Source organism: Equus caballus, chromosome 21 (genome assembly GCF_041296265.1).
Source record: "Equus caballus isolate H_3958 breed thoroughbred chromosome 21, TB-T2T, whole genome shotgun sequence".
NCBI classification, from domain to species: domain Eukaryota; kingdom Metazoa; phylum Chordata; class Mammalia; order Perissodactyla; family Equidae; genus Equus; species Equus caballus.
Genome location: NC_091704.1, coordinates 18,347,575 through 18,364,077, shown reverse-complemented (window position 1 = coordinate 18,364,077; position 16,503 = coordinate 18,347,575). Strand labels below are relative to the sequence as shown.

At 48.6% G+C, this 16,503-nt stretch overlaps 1 protein-coding gene across 15 annotated transcripts in view; it reads right to left on the bottom strand.

The window, feature by feature from the left end:
- GATAD2A (GATA zinc finger domain containing 2A) overlaps positions 1-16,503 on the bottom strand; it is a 97,858-nt gene that overhangs the window by 61,786 nt on the left and 19,569 nt on the right. For 2 of the 15 annotated variants that reach the window (XM_023625545.2, XM_070246725.1), the window contains exon 1: positions 6,081-6,221. The exons of 12 other annotated variants lie outside the window; for them this stretch is intronic. The gene's annotated coding sequence lies outside the window, so the exon portion shown is untranslated. Of the gene's footprint in view, positions 1-6,080; positions 6,231-16,503 lie in introns of those variants that run through there. One more of the 15 variants, XM_023625548.2, reaches the window with a different exon arrangement.

Sequence of the window (16,503 nt, the reverse complement as noted above, 5' to 3'; positions counted from 1 at the left end):
AACCCCTGACTCCCAAGCAGTGCTGTCAGTTGTAGCTTGCCGAATATTATCAGTATCACCTCTGTTGTCATTCTTTGCGTCCACATGACTACCAGGAGCTTGCTCTGATATGAAAGTTTTATTTTTAAACTGAGTTCAGAGTAATTCACAGCTCATAGATGGTGACAAACACTCCCAGGGGAGAACTTGCAAAAAATAAAATAAAATAAAAGCAACTATCAATGAACTCTATAGAAAGAACTTTGCGCACCAAGGAGCACACAGCACCCTCCTCAGTGAGGCCCAGGGCCAACCACAGCCACCACTAGGCTAGCTCCCAGGAAGGGGGACTCTTCTGCCACTCTTTTTGATCCCTTTCAGGCTCGGAAACGCAGTGGACGCCCTTACTCCTAGTTCTTCCATACCTCCCAAGCCGAGGCCTCTCTGCCACGGAGGGAGAAGCCTCAGAAGCCGGCACCCTGAGTTTTCCGAGCACCTGCTTTCTTCAGGATCAAGGTCAATACACAAAAGTCAGAGGTATCTCTACATACTGGCAACAAACCACCAGAACTCAAAGCTTTAAAAAAAAAAAAAAGAAAGAAAAAGCTCCATTTACAATAGCATAAATGTGCAATACTTACGGATCAATTTCATTTAAAAAATTGTGCAAGACCTATAAACTGAAACTACAATATCACCGAGAGAAATGAAAGAAAACCTAACCAAATGGAGAGACATGCCTTATCCCTAGGCCAGAAGGTGTCAATTCTCACCCAAACTGATCCAGAGATTCAACGCAGTCCCAGTCAAAAATTCTCAACATACTTTTTTACGTTTCTAAAATTTATGGAAATGCAAAGGACCTAGAATAGTGAAAATAACATTAAAAAGAGGAACAAATTTGGAGGACTTACCCTACCTGATTTCAAGACTGACTTACTTTCAAGTTACAGTAACCAAGACAGTGTAATATGAATATAGACAGATAAGTAGATGGACAAACAGAATGCACCCACACACATATGGACAACTGGTTTTCAACAAAGATCCAAGTGCCCTACTCCATGAGACCACAAGACACACAGGACAACATTTTCCTGGAGGGCTAACCCTGCAAGGAGGAAGGTCATCTTAATCTATTATCACAACATACACATGCATCATGGGGTAGAGTGCAATATGCAAAAAGTTTTAAAGTCACCTCAGACTTTCGCATTCCAACACAGCTTTCCCCATCTCAGCTCATGGCAAATCCAGTCTTTTAGCTGCTTAGATTTTAATCTGGAGAAGAAGATTACTCCAATATCCAGTTCATCAGGAAATCCAGTAGGTTCTGCCATCAAACACATCTGGGGTCCATCACTTCTCACACCTCCGCTGGCAACACTGTCCTTCCTGCTAGGATGGAGGCCTGCGAACTGGACCCCCTGCTTTCACTCCTCAGCTCAAAACCCTCCAAAGGCTCTGTATCCGTTCAGAGTGAAGCCCCATCCTCTCCCGGCCCTGGAGACCTGCCTGCCACCACTCGCCTGCTTACCCTGCTCCAGCCTCCAACACACCAGGCAACTTCCTTCCTTGGGGCCTTTTTATATTTTAAAAAAAATCCCAGATACTTCATCATTTTAACAATCAATTCTCCAGTTTGCATCCCAAATTGAAAATGATCTTTGAAAAGATAACTACCATATAGTGATTCCTAAATGTCAAATGCCCAGTCCATATTCAGCTTCATGCAATTTCTCAGAAACATCCTTAGACGGTCTGTTCTAATGGTAATTGCTAGAGCATGTGTGCTAGCTGCTCTCTCTGCCTCACTCTACCCCCCAGATGGCTGACCTGTGTCCCCTCAAATGACCATTTCTCTCAGAGGCCCACCCTGCTCACCCCTGCCCCTTCTCTTCCACAGCCCTGGCCCCTCCACATACTCTACAAAACACAGCTACTATGCCTATGGACTTTCTCACCTGTAAATGGCACAAGAAAAGGGGTGTCTTCCTGCTAAAACTAGATTTTATTTCAAGCACCTAGAACAGTGTCTGACACATGCCAGGTGCTCAATAAATATTTATGGACTGAATGAGCAGGGACGGTTTAACACTGAAGGAGAAGGAACTGATCTGAGGAGCCCACACAGCAGCAGCCCCTCAATACAATTAGTGCGAAATTCACAAAGGAGCTGAAACCAAGCAAAGACCACTTAGCACCACCAGAACTGGGAGCATATCTCTAAAATAAACTGTAATCGCTTGTCTCTGATACATCATTTGGACTATTTTGGCAGCCATCCTGCACTGGCTGAGTTTAGAGAGCTTTTACTGTTTTTATTTCCAACCCATACATTTAAAACAGTATCAAGTAACCCTTAAGTACACAATTATCAACTCACAAGAGACTCTTCCACTCCCTTGATAAATCATTATGGTTTGGCTTTGACCCTGCACCTGGGTACTCTACTTACACTTACACTTACACACACACACACACTCCCCCGCCCCCACCTTCCCGACTCTGACCCACCCAAACAAAATATGATTTCCCAATCTGAGGGAGATCAGACTTGATGAGAAAACAGCCATGGTGATTTACAATGAAATCAAGTGACTTGCACTTTGGGCAAGAGAAGTCCTTCGTTGCCATTTCATCCTCTTGAGCTCAGGCAAGTGAGGTCAGCTCCCTTTTAACTTGAGGGGAGGGGACCGGCCCGGTGGCGCAGCAGTTAAGTTAGCACCTTCCGCTTCTCAGCGGCCCAGGGTTCACCAGTTCGGATCCTGGGCGCGGACATGGCATCATTGGCAAAAGCCATGCTGTGGTAGGCATCCCACGTATAAAAGAGAGGAACATGGGCATGGATGTTAGCTCAGGGCCAGTCTTCCTCAGCAAAAAGAGGAAGATTGGCAGTAGTTAGCTCAGGACTGATCTTCCTCAAACAAACAAACAAAAAAACAAACAAAAAAAAATAACTTGAGGGGAGGAGATCTGGCCAGACATGGGCACCATCTGGAGCTCCAGTTCACTCGGGTTGCACAGCCAGCGCAGGGACGGGTCTCTGGAGCCATGGGTACCAAGGAGCCCAAGAAGGCCCCATCATCCTTTCTGAGGCCCAGCCCTATGAAAGCTGCATACCTTGGGTCTCCTCCTACCACTGTCTGCACTCACCAAACACTCGTGCGGTCTCTAAAATTCTTCAACTGTGTCTGCACTCAAACATTTACTAACGTGGCTCCAATCCAGTCCTGGGAAAACGACATTAGGGCAAAAAAAGTCCAAGGTGAAACCCAACAATACCGTTCACCTTCTACCACCCCTAGGTCCACAAAATCCACTTGTTTCACACAAACTGAGCACCCCAAAGACCAGGGTCACCTAGACCCTCTCTGCCAAATTTTTTAAGATTGGCCCTGAGCTAACATCTGTCGCCAATTTTCCTCCTTTTTTTTTCCTTCTCCCCAAAGCCCCCCAGTACATAGTTGTATATTCTAGTTGTAGGTCCTTCTAGTTCTGCTATGTGGGACGCTGCCTCAGCATGGCTCGATGAGCGGTGCTAGGTCCGTGCCCAGGATCTGAACCAGCAAAACCCTGGGCCACCAAAGCAGAGCACACGAACTTAACTACTCAGCCACGGGGCTGGCCCCTGCCAAAAGTCTTAACAACTGCATTGCTAACTGTCAAGGAGGGTAACTCCTTTGCTGGCTCTATCAGAAAGGGAGAAACTGAGGCAGAGTAACAGTGGAGCACCTCTTTATTATTCCAATTTTAGTATATGTGCTGCTGAAGCAAGCACGAAGCATCTCAAGGAAGCCCAGAGGTCATGCTGCTCCAACATGTGCTGGCTGGTAGGGAAAGGTTTAACTTGGGCAGAAGATTTGGTTTTCTAATCCAGGCGTCGGCAAACTATTGCCTGAGTCTATTCTGCTGAATGCTTCTCCTAGGACATAGCCACGTCCACACGAATGTGCACTATCTACAGCTGCTTTTGCTACAAGGCAGAGCTGAGTAGTAGCGACAGAGACAATACAGCAGAAATACCGACTACCTGATCCTTGAAAGCAGGAGGAAACCACAGCCCTAACGGGCTGTGCTGAGCATTAAAGGGACAGAGATGACCCAGGCGTGGCAGCACACCCACGACAAAAAGTCAGGGCAGAGGTAAACCAAGGAGGTGCTCTGGCCCCACATCAGCCCCAGGGGACAAAGCAGTACCTGCTCTCCTCAAGGCACAGTGCCCCATTAACCCTCTGTCCCCATGGACCAGAGGAAAGCATGACTTGGCAGACTAGAGAGGCAAAGAATCAGCCCCACAAGAGCCAAGGAGCTGACAGTTAAGGCCACTGCACAAGCCTGTCCTTGGCAACCACAGCTGCCTGGTCTCCACTGTCAAGCTGACGCATCCACTGGGTATAAGCCAGTATGTGCTTTCCAGGCCCCTAGTCTGCCCCTGCCTGTCCTCCCTCAGCCACGGTAACCACAGCCTCACTGAGGGACAGATCGTCCATTCCCCACACTGTGCCAGTGCAGCTGTTCCTAAAGCCCCTTAAAACCCCCCAATGATTACAACATTTCATCATGGTCTTCAAGGCCCTGCCTGCTTCAGGCCCAGGTGACCATGTGAAGTCATCTGGCATGCATGTATGTACATGTATACACAGACACACCATGCTCTTAGCTCCAACTACATTGGCTTCGCCTTGATTCTTCACACCCATCACATCTGCCTGCCTCCACCACCAGGCCTTTGCACATGCTGTTCCCACCACTGCAAAAGCCTGCCTTCCTCCTACTCCTCCTTCAGACTTAAGCATCTGTTATTCAGGCACGCTCTCCCTAAACAGCCCCTCTCCTCAGCCTCCTTCCATCCCCAAGAACTACAGCTCCATCACTTGGCATAGCAGATCTTTGACATCTGACATCAAGTATCTCATTAGGTTCTCTTCCCCAAACGCTTTATGCTTTATAATAGAAAGGGCTCTTAGCTCATCTCATTATCCAGGGCCCAATGAGGCAGAGAGGAGGAAATGAAGAAATGGCATCCTTCATGAGTTATAAATACCCAATCACTGTGTTTCTACCACGGACTTGAGGCAAAAACATATTATAAATATAGACTCTATCTTTAATTAGAATACCAAGTCAACACCAGGAAGTCGGAATATGGAGATAGGCAAGGCCACAGCACCACCACAGCCACCCGCCTCCCCAAGGAGGGGTGGCCTCTCCCCACCTCCCTCACAGGCCTGTTGGGAGAAAGGCGCTAGGAGGTTCCAGAGGCCTCAGCAGCCTTGTGTGTAGAAGGGCCTCCCCCAGCCACCGCTGAGAAACGTGAGCTACCCCAGCACCATGCACCCACACTCCCCTTCTCCCTTCCTCCTAGCAAGATTCAATATCTTGCTCTAAAACACCCAGTGAAGGTCCTTCCAATAGATCCTTGCCCACTCCAAGACTCGATCCCACCACACCCCTCCTTTCTCCTGGGCATTCCAGGAGTCCCTCCCTTTCACATCACCAAACCATCCCAAATGTTCCAGCACTTCCTCCTAATGAATCAGGACCAGCTGCTCAGCCCAGACCCTCCAAATCCAACTGTGCCTGTGGGAGGCCACCCACCGGCCCAGCCCCTCGGGCCTCAAGACCATCATGAGGAGCAAGTGACAGGCCCTGGCACCAGGCAGGCTCTCAAACAGAAGCAACTAGTTCTTACTTTTACTACTATGATTACTGTTGTTCCACAAAATATTTCGATTCCTATCTTGAGGTTCCTTTCAGTGTTTCCACCCTCAGTCCCCAGCAACAGTCCTCTCGGCAATTCAAAACTTCAGATAAACCCCCATATTTAAAATGCACCAGGAATCAAATGTGCACATCTAGACAAGTCAGAGACTTTGGGAAGTGTCTGAAGTATTGAAGTGTTTAGCACTGAGGATGCTTGGTGCGTTACGATATTAAAGGATATCCTGAAGAAAATGTCACAAGAACAAAAGAGGAAATACTATCTCTGTTAATAACAAGGACATAGGAACTAGTGTCTCCCCTTCTGTATACACACACCAATACGGGCAGTATTAAGGGAATTCTCTGACAAATAGGCACAAGAAAACAAGTAATACCTTCGATCTCTGCGCCAAGCACTGGAGCAGAGAAGACCAAGGATATTCCTGGACACTGCTCTCCAGAAGTCCTGTGTCACCCCACCAAGCTAGAGGAAGTGCCTCCAGGCCCCACCCCTCTGGAGACCAAAGAACACCCACGGAACCTCTGCGCTCCAATGCTTCCAAGATGATGTTACAATAAGCCTTCTAGAACCACACGTATCCTTTTTTTTTTTTAATCCCGTATTTTCTGGCACAAGGTGGGCCATCAAAATGTGAGTGCCTTTATTCCTTTCTCCCCAAGCTAACTCATGGAGGATAAAAATATATGCTCTCATAAGGATGCAGGATATTTCTGAATTCAAGAAGGTTCAATTTTTTTATTGTGGTAAAAAAATACATAACAAAATTTACCATCTTAGCTGGGGTTTTTTTTTCTGCTTTTTCTCCCCAAGCCCCCCCAGTACATAGTTGAATACTGGAGTTGTGGGTCCTTCTAGTTGTGGCATGTGGGATGCCGCCTCAGTGTGGCCCAACAAGCAGTGGCATGTCTGCGCCCTGGATACAAACCAGCAAAACCCCAGGCTGCCGAAGTGGAGGGCGCGAACTTAACCACTCGGCCACGAGGCCAGCCACCTATCTTAGCCATTTTTAAGTGTACAGTTCAGTGGTGTTAAGCACATTCACATTGTTGTGCAGCCAACACCACCATCCATCTCCAGAATTTTTTCACCTTGCAAAACTGAAATTCTGTCCCCATTAAACACTAACTCCCCATTCCCTCCCTCAAACTCCCTGGCAACTACCATTCCATTCTCTGTCTCTAAGAATTTGACTGGGAGCCGGCCCCGTGGCTGAGTGGTTAAGTTCACATGCTCCACTTCAGTGACCCTGGGCTTCACCGGTTTGGATCCTGGGTGCGGACATGGCACCACTCATCAGGCCATGCTGAGGCGGCATCCCAGATAGCACAACCAGAAGGATATACAACTAGAATATACAACTATGTACTAGGGGCACTTCAGGGAGAATAAAAAAAAAAAGACAACTGGCAACAGACGTTAGCTCAGGTGCCAATCTTTAAAAAAAAAAAAAAAAAAGAGCAGTTGAGTGTGCATGTTTGGCTTCGGAGGCCCAGGGTTCGCCGGTTCAGATCCCAGTGGAGACAGAGCACCCCTTGGCATGCCATGCTTTGGCAGGCGTCCCACATATAAAGTAGAGGAAGATGGGCATGGATGTTAGCTCAGGGCCAGTCTTCCTCAGTGAAAAGAGGAGGACTGGCAGCAGTTAGCTCAGGGCTAATCTTCCTCAAAAAAAATAAAATAAAATAAAAAGAGAATTTGACTGTTCTAGGTGCCTCATATAAGTGGAATCATGCAGTATTTGTCCATCTCTATTTGGCCTATTTCATTTAGCACAGTATCTCTTCAAGGTAGACCACACACGTCATTTTAACCATTGGAGGCCAAAGTATGTAGAGAACAAAGCCCATAGCCAAAAGTATGGCTCTAGAAAAACCCTGCTTCCCAGTCCAACCATGTCCCTGATGTGCTCCACCATCAACCAGTCCTTCCCTCTGTCTGCGGTTCCTCGTCTAGTTTGGCTTGGGCAAGCAGGTGGTCTCCTTTGCAAACATACATGCTCCTGTGTAACCAATGACTGCAATACACGCAGAGAGTCTTCCTGGGGCGACTAACAGGGGGAAGGTTGGGGAGGGAGCAGTGGAGTCTCTAGCATGAGTTGAAACACGAAAATTTGGGAGTGAAGATCACAAAAAATCCCACCTGCAGAAGACATCACCTTCATTGTAGCAGGCACCCAACAGGAGGTTCCAACAGCAGCCAGCTCCATTCCCAAGAATGCACCATCCAGGCAGCCTCCATGTGGTGCAGCATCTCAACCAGCTATATTAGCTTTATAGCTGGCTGCTGGGTTGTTTATTTTCATGTCAAGAAATAAAACCTCCAGCTGTCCTATTCTCGTGGCAAGTTTTCTTGAGTTTGTTTTTAAAGCAGCAGCACCTTACTCATTACATAGACAACCTCCGAGAAGCAAGAATCTTTCATTTGCCAATGGACAGGGTGTCCTCCACTGCCTCTGAGGGGTCCCGGGCCCTGGCCACAGGTACCATGTGCTGCCTCAACCCAAGTCCGGGTGGCTGAGGGCCTGGATGTGCCATGAGAGTGGGATGAAGCCACCAGCTGAACACCTTCTCCATGCTATGGAGAAAGCCCCCAACTTGACAGCCCAGTCACTCCCTCATTTGGTGATAATACAAGCACCAACCTTGAGCTGCACCTTCAGGGGCAGGGCAAAGACCAGCGAATTACCCCAAATTTCTCTGAGAGGCAGCATAAATACCATCTGCTAAGTCCAGAGTTTACATCCCCACCAGCCATCTTTAAACAGGCAGTCCTGATGAACAAGCAGCTAGAACCGGTGCAATCTCATAAGGTACGGCAGGTGCTCCCCCAAAGTTTAAGAACTGTACCTTACTTTCCAGAATATTTTTCACTGGAAGGGAGAAGGGAAAACTTTTGTTGCTGTTCGAGAGTACCCAGAAGGAGCAGCATTCTGGGGCTGGCCCCACTGTATACAAATGAAGACCTAGGCCTAGAGGAAGACAACTTCATGATCCTAAAATCCAAACAAAACCCCCCCACAGTAGTTTACATAACTTATCCTTGTAATGTCCAAGATCAGATTATTTTGGTCAGTTAGCAGCAGCAGGTAGGATGGCAGAAATCTCACCAAAGAATGTAAATGGGGGAGGACCACCAGTTTTCACCTCTACCCCCACCCCCACCCCCCAGCTGCCTGCTCACTGTTGAGGAAAGCGCCCACCAACCATCCCATGGCAGCTGGATAGACCTGGATCCTCAGGTAGCCTCTGCCACCTTGATCCCCAGGAAAGGTCTCATCCTCCAGGCTGGCAACAGGAGACCAGAACAACTGACTGAGGTCTAAGTAAACTGGTAGTTCCCAGAACACTAAATGGTCCACCAAGATCCAAATCAGGAGCAGCTAGTGAGTACCTAGGCAGGCGCAAGGTCCGTGTCATCCACCCACAAATCTTCCAGATGCCCCGAAGCCAAGTTCCAGACAGAAGAGTGGACTTGGTAGAATTCTGGAAATCCAGTCTGATACTGGGTCTTCACATACAAAACCTACAACCATCTGACCAACCAAGCTTCCCTAAGGGACAGAATTCAGTTTCTGTGACCATCAGGGACCAGGTCAAACAGTCAACACCATCTGATAACTTCTCAGACATGCCTGGAACTGTCCAGCAACCACACCGTGGTCCCAATACCCCTGATTAAGGCCACATGGTCAGCCCAGAGGTCCCACGGCTTTGCCACTAGGTCTAGGCCAACGAGCTGGTTCCCAGCCACAGACACTTGATTACTTTTGCAAAAGCTAACGATGCACCACAGTAATCACAAAAATCACATGACTGACTGTAAAATACTGCAAACGGCGAAGGAAGAATCTATAAAGATGGCACCATCCCTCAGTAAATCGTGACTCGCACTACACATGCCAATTAAGACCAAACTGAGAAACTACATGAAGAGATGCCACACCTTCCCAACAATGTACCCGACAATAAAAGTATGATCAGAGGAGCTCCTCAGAGAGGTTGTTTCACAGAAGTGTCAACTGTCCTCACCGTCCCAGCCCTCACAGTGTAAACTGAGGCTGAGAAGGAGGAAGTAGAGCCTCCCTGAGGTCTCAGACAAGGTGGGAGGGGGTGAAGGTGGGTAGCACCTGGCTTCACTCAGCTGTCAGAGCTTCCCAGTGCCCTGCACAGACACTTCCCATCACTTTATCCTCATAGAGAGGAGGTGCTGGTGGACATGGGGCCTGCCAGCTGTGGGGAGTTCTGTTTGATGCAGCTGAAGAGCCAGCATCTGGGGAGCAAGCCAGAAGGAAACTGCACTGGGGGTCAGACCTGGAGAACCCCACTCCAAGAGGAACAAGGCAGCAAAGGGCAAACTGACCCCACGGAAGCTTTAGAAGAGTGAAGGGCCTACCTCCCAGGGTGCAATAGTGAGGCCCCAGAATCTCACATCTACCACTTCTGCCTGGAGTCGAAGTTTTCCTTGCTGGTAAGAGGTTTTAGTACTAAAGCTCTGATGTGTTATGAGGTGCAACATAAACGTCTGTGAATCTCTGCCTTAAAATAAGAAGGTCTGAAGAAACCTGTGAGGGCCACAAAAGCACAGGCTGTGCCCTCAGTGGTACTTCACCTGTGCCTAAGACTCACTCCAAAGTAAGCTGAGAGCCCCACAAAAAACAGGACTCTGACACACAAAGTGCACGTCCACCACAGACCGGAATGTTTTTCTTCTATCTGCACACACCTGAGTGACTGCACGGGTCAGGCTCCACTCCAGCAGGTAGAGCCAGCAAACACGTGCATATGCACGCACGCGCGCACACACACACACACTCTCACAGGGCCAGCACATGTGCACACACAAGACCAAAACATTCAGGCCACCACACAGGTACACATGAGGCCAGCACATACTTTGTCCTCCAGGCAAAGGTGCACTTCTAAGCCATTGGTTGTTAAGAAAACAGACCACACATCTCAGAGAAACACTGTCGTAAAAAGGGTCAGGTTCCCAAACGACCCACAAAGCCCACTTCACTCCAGTGTCTCTGAAGCACAGCCCTGCCAAGACAACCCAACTCCAAGCAAGACATCCCCTCGGAAGTCACACAGGGTCCCAGGCCACCAGCCTGCCTTGCAGGGAGGCTGCAAGGCTGGCACCAGCTAGAAGGAGCAAGGAGGGGCAGGGTCACAAGGGCGGGGGCATTCACTCACCTAACCTTTACTGGGCCAGTCCTGTAGGGGACCCTCCTGCCTCCTCTGAGGCCCACCCCACTGCCCTGCTCTGTCTCCAGCTGCCACACACAGACCCAGGTCCTACCTAACCATCCAATGCCAAGATCAGCCTGAGACCCAGCAGGTCTGTGCCCAAGACCCCAGTGACACTACTGCCAGGGGGAGGGCTCTGCTGTCCCCATGGTCCAGGCCTCCTCCTGAACGTTCATCGGGCTTTCATGGGTGGGAAGGGGAGGGCCTGGCTCTTCACTGAGAAAGCTACTGCCAGACACACAAATTCAAACTGCTAGAGAAAAGCCCATTGACAACTACTTCAGGGACATCGAGAAAATCATCTTTAACATCTTGACAAGAGATTTTGTTACCAAAGGAGGAAAAGAAAAGCGTTAACAGTGGCTAACAATTACGGAATTCTTTATTTGGTGCCAGGCACAGTGCCAGCATTTTACATGCCCGATTTCATTTAATCCTCATAACCACAGAAAAAGGTACTGCCAATGTCCCTCACATTTCACACAGGTACTGCCATTATTACCCACAGTTCACACAGGGTACTGCCAATGTTACTCACACTTCACACAGGTACTGCCATTATTACCCACACTTCACATGGATTACTGCCAATGTTACCCACACTTCATCTGAGGGACTGCCAATGTCACCCACACTTCACACAGGGGACTACCACTGTTACCCACACTTCACAAGAGAGACTGCCAATGTTACCCACACTTCACACGGGGACTGCCACTGTTATCCACATTTCACACTGGGGACTGCCATTGTCACATCATCACTTCTACACGGGGGACTGCCACTATCACCCACATTTCACATGAAATACTGCCATTGTTACCCACCCTTCATACAAGGGACCGACTTTGTTACCCACCCTTCACATGTGGGACTACCATTGTTACCCACACTTCACATGGGAGACTGCCACTGTCACATCCACTTCACACAAGGGACTGCCGTTGTCACCCACACTTCACATGGAGGACTACCACTGTTACCTACACTTCACACAAGGGACTGCCACTGATGCCCACACCTGACAGATGAGAAAACTGAGGCTGAGAGAAGTCAAAGCAACTGGCCAGAGTCACAGGGTTAAGAAGTCAGATGGGGATCCAGACTCAGACCAGACATCGCCCAGGCTCAAATCTGAACCACTGCACCATCGGGGACAGTCTGACTCCGAGACCATATTAGGGCTGGATCCTTCCCAAGGTTCTGAGAAAACTTCCCAGAACAAAGATCAGCACACCCCTGACTCCTCTTCTAAGAACACACTAACTTAACCCTTTACTGATTGCTGGAAACCTCCTGGAAGAGTGAGTCTCACTGTGCAAGGCCACATCCCACGGACCACACAGCAAATTCAATGACTCAGGTGCAATCTTACCTTCTGTAAAAGGCACAAAAACCTCAGAAGTTGACGAAGCACGTATTTCTGAGTCCCTACCTGCCAAGGTACAAGTCAAGGGAAAGGGCTTAAAGGACTTGATCAACACTGTCGGCCTGGATCATAAACCAGGGCCTTCATCTTCATTTCCAATGAGATGTACACACATGCCAACCACAACTCTTAGTGCAGCAAAGGAGCAAACCAGGGTCCCTCAGCAAGGAGCACGTATGCAGACTTGCCTTCTTCCTCCCACTTGAACAGCACAGTGCTCACAGTGTGAGGCAGGGAATAGAGCAGACAGACTAATGAGAAGGAGACCAGTCCCCTGGCCTCTAAGCCAGCAAGGAGAGTTCAAGAGCAGCAGAATACACATGGCCCAGGGGACAGCTCAGGTCCTGCAGGGAAAGGTTTCCAGGGTGGGTGGCAGGCAGGGCACACCCCGGCCCTCCCAGCTCTGTACACGAGGCACCAGGCTGCTGCTCTCATTTACCCCACCAACTCCTCACTCCCACCCTCAACCCCAAAATCAGGACCCCAACAGCATCATGGTCATCACCAGCCAGGAGCCACTCTTGGACCCAAGTCTTTTTTTTCCAAGTGCCAAATCCCCAAGGCCCTTTTCCTTCCTGAAACTACAACCCTTCCCCACTCTCAAAACCAGCGTTGTCACTCAGCAGGACACCCACTTGGTCTTCTCCCCTGGACTCTGCCAAAAGAGCCAAGGTTTGAAAACATTTGAGCAATGCATGAAACAAGAAAACCTTCTCAAGGGGCCAGCCCGGTGGTGCAGCGATTAAGTTCATACATTCTGCTTCTGGGCGGCCCGGGGTTCGCCGGTTCAGATCCCGGGTGTGGACATGGCACTGCTTGGCAAGCTATGCTGTGGTAGGCATCCCACGAATAAAATAGAGGAAGATGGGCATGGATGTTAGCTCAGGGCCAGTCTTCCTCAGCAAAAACAGGAGGATTGGCAGTAGTTGGCTCAGGGCTAATCTTCCTCAAGAAATAAAAATAAATAAAAAATTAAAAATAATAAAATAAAAAGAAAACTTTCTCAAACCAGTAAGCAGCAGCTGTTCGAATAATTCATGCAGATGTTTCAGAGAAGCTTCTTAATCTCTCTCCATCTTTCTGTAATAGTGTCCAAAACCTCAAGCTGGAAAATCCTCAGCATCTAGAAAATGCTGGTTACCAACAAGCTCCCAGAGCAGTGGAATCACATCAAGCCTCTTCCTGGCCCCTCTAATTGCTACAAAGCTTTTTTCAGGCTAAGTTGAGGACCGTGTCCCTCTCATTTCCATCTATCCAGCACTACTTCACTCTTGGGAGCAAAGCGGAACAAATTTCTCCTACATATATGAGATGGTCCCTCTTTCACCTTTCATCGAATTTTCACCTAACACAAAACACTATTAGTTTGGGGAGGAGGAGATGCAAGGATAAATCAAATTCTGCAACTGCCCCTGGAGCCAGCCACAATCCAGTAGGGTCACAGACATGCCCCTTGAGTTCATGAGGGTCTTGATGGTCACACAGGGCCTCCCTGCCTCAACCCACTGTGTCCTCCCAGGAAAGTGAAGCAGAGAGCAGCCATCCAAGGCCATAGGCCAGGTTATTTCATCAACACACACCTTCTCCCAGGCAGTACATACAACTTTGGACCACCCTCTCCAGGACCCAGCTCACCTCATCTTTGCTCAAACTCAGCACCCCTAAAACCAAAGACCCACAATGTTAGGGCCTGTGTCACCCTCTAGTCCTCATTCAGCTGTCACCTGTCTCTCAGATGTGTGCCTGCCTGCCCTTCCTCTTTCTTAGGGCACCTTGCCCTGTCTCCCCGATGTGGACATAAGACCCCTGAGGGCAGGAATAGGCTGTCTCACCCATCACCAGAACCCAGAGGCAAAGCACAGGCCAAGCAAGGAAGGGATCCCAGTTGCTGAATGCACAAACGATTTGTCCTCGGCCCCGGGTGTCCAGTTAATCCCCACCCAATCTCCCTGCAGTGTCTTTGGCACCTGTCCCTGCTTTTTATTCCCCACCAGGCAAATTCAAGGCTGTATTAGCTCATGCCTGCCTTTTATCAATGGCCTTTTTTCCTGAGTGGCCTCCCTGCCCAATTCAAGTGGACACTTTCCTCCTTATAAATCTCTGAGGACTCTCCATGCTTTAAGGACGAAGTGTAAACAGCCTTCTATTTAAGGTCATCAACAATAATCAGAACAACCCGCATTTTTCAACCTTCTTTTCCACTATGACTTTCCATAAACCCTGATGTCTGGGAGGGTGATCTGCCAATTCCATCCCTCCCTGATGCTCCAGTGCAAGGGAACGCTCCTTGTGAATGGTCTAGTCTAGTGTGTCACAAACCCTCTCCACAAGACCTGTGGACAGCCCCAAGACCAAGAAAACCATCTCTTCTTAGAATAGTGTGCTGGGACTGGGCAGGGAAGATACAGATCAGATGCCCCATCTTTTTCATGTTATGGTATGTAACTAAAATGATATTTGCACAGTGCACTGGAGTAAAATGAGAGCTACTCACAGCCTGGGGCTGGGGCCACCTGGCTACAAGGACACCTCTGCATCCCTGTCACCCATCCCAGCCTCCTGGCTAAGAAGATCTGCTTAGAGAATTCCAAAGCCAGCAATGCATCTCCTGCTCTGTTCATTTATCATGCAACAATAAGAAGCCCATACTGCATTTCATGCCATGGAGCACTTACAGAAGTAGCTTAGCATCTTAAATGTCGATGGGTTAACTTTTTAAAATAACTTAAAAAAAAAAAAAGGCCAACAGCAGTTCACAGACTCAGAAGACTGGTTAAACAGATCAAAGTTACCCTAATTTTTCTAAGCAATTTAAGTATCCTTTGCCCTTAAGCAATAAACCAAGGCAACAGAGTGGACACGCTCCCACCACCTTCACCTTCATAAAGGTGGGGTACACGTTTCTGAGCTCAACCAATGCTGAGCCCCTGCCCCAGGTGAGAATATGTCCACTTCTGCTGCCTTTGTGACAGGGTCACCTGATCTTATCTCTGGGAAGTAAGAGGAACACCTTCCATACTCCCCAAGGGGGTGAGCAGGTGCCCGATGGTGCCAGCAGCAGGAAAGGCCGTCTGTTGGATCCTGAGCTGAGATTCTAACTCATCAATGGGCCCACTGGAACCCCTCGCTGCCCCTCATCCCCAATCTTCTCTCCTCCAAACAAAACATGTTCAATCCCTCTAACCAGTTCTCCTGTGATGCAGTTTAAAGACCACTCCAGCAACCAGAAAGGACTCCCCCAGATATAAGGGATATGCAAGAAATAATCTCCCTTAGAGCTTTTTAGCAGCCAGTTTACGCTGTTCTAGAATCATCCAGCACCCTTAGCTGAGTGTTAAGGACCCTCTCTCTCACCCTGGACAGCACAACTGACTGCTGGAGCCTGGCACAGGACCCGAGATTCAGCCTGTTCCACTTTATTTCCATCGGTTGCTTTTTTGGACCTTGAAATGGTCACCCACATAAGCACCTGAAGGATATCTACAAGTTAAGTAAGTGCCGTAACTTTTTTTTAATACATGGGGAAAAGCAGGTTTATGCTCATAAAAGTGAAAACCATCACCCTCTCAGTTCCAGAACAGGAAACACTGCCACAGTTTTCTTAAAAAGTCAGCCCTGAGATTCCAGAAGCAGCCCCAAGTTCCTCCTCCCTGTGTCCTGTCCCATGCCCACACTACAGACACCACAATGACCTCAAGACTCAAAAAAAGACAAGGCCCTGAGGAAGGAAACCTGCCAACGGACCTACATAAATAAAGGGAGGAGGAACCTAAAACAAAACTAACCAAGCCATGAAGAAATAAGGATAACAGGGATCAGAGAGGAGCTCCAGGAGGGAACAGAGAGTTATGTTCTCCTCCTTCTGCAAATTAACTCGGGGCAGGCCACTCCTCTTGGGCCTCAGTTTCCAGCTTGTAACATCAAGGGCTGCCCTGCTCATCTTGAAGTCTGTGTGCCATGTGCTAGGTTCTGCATAACAGCACAGAGAAGCAAGCTAGTCCCCAGGTGAATCCTAAACTTGTCTGCTGCCCAAAACCAAAAATAGTTACGTTTCCAATGCTTTGACTGACAAATATAAATTGACAGTAAGGCTGCAATTACATTTCCATTCAGACTCAGTA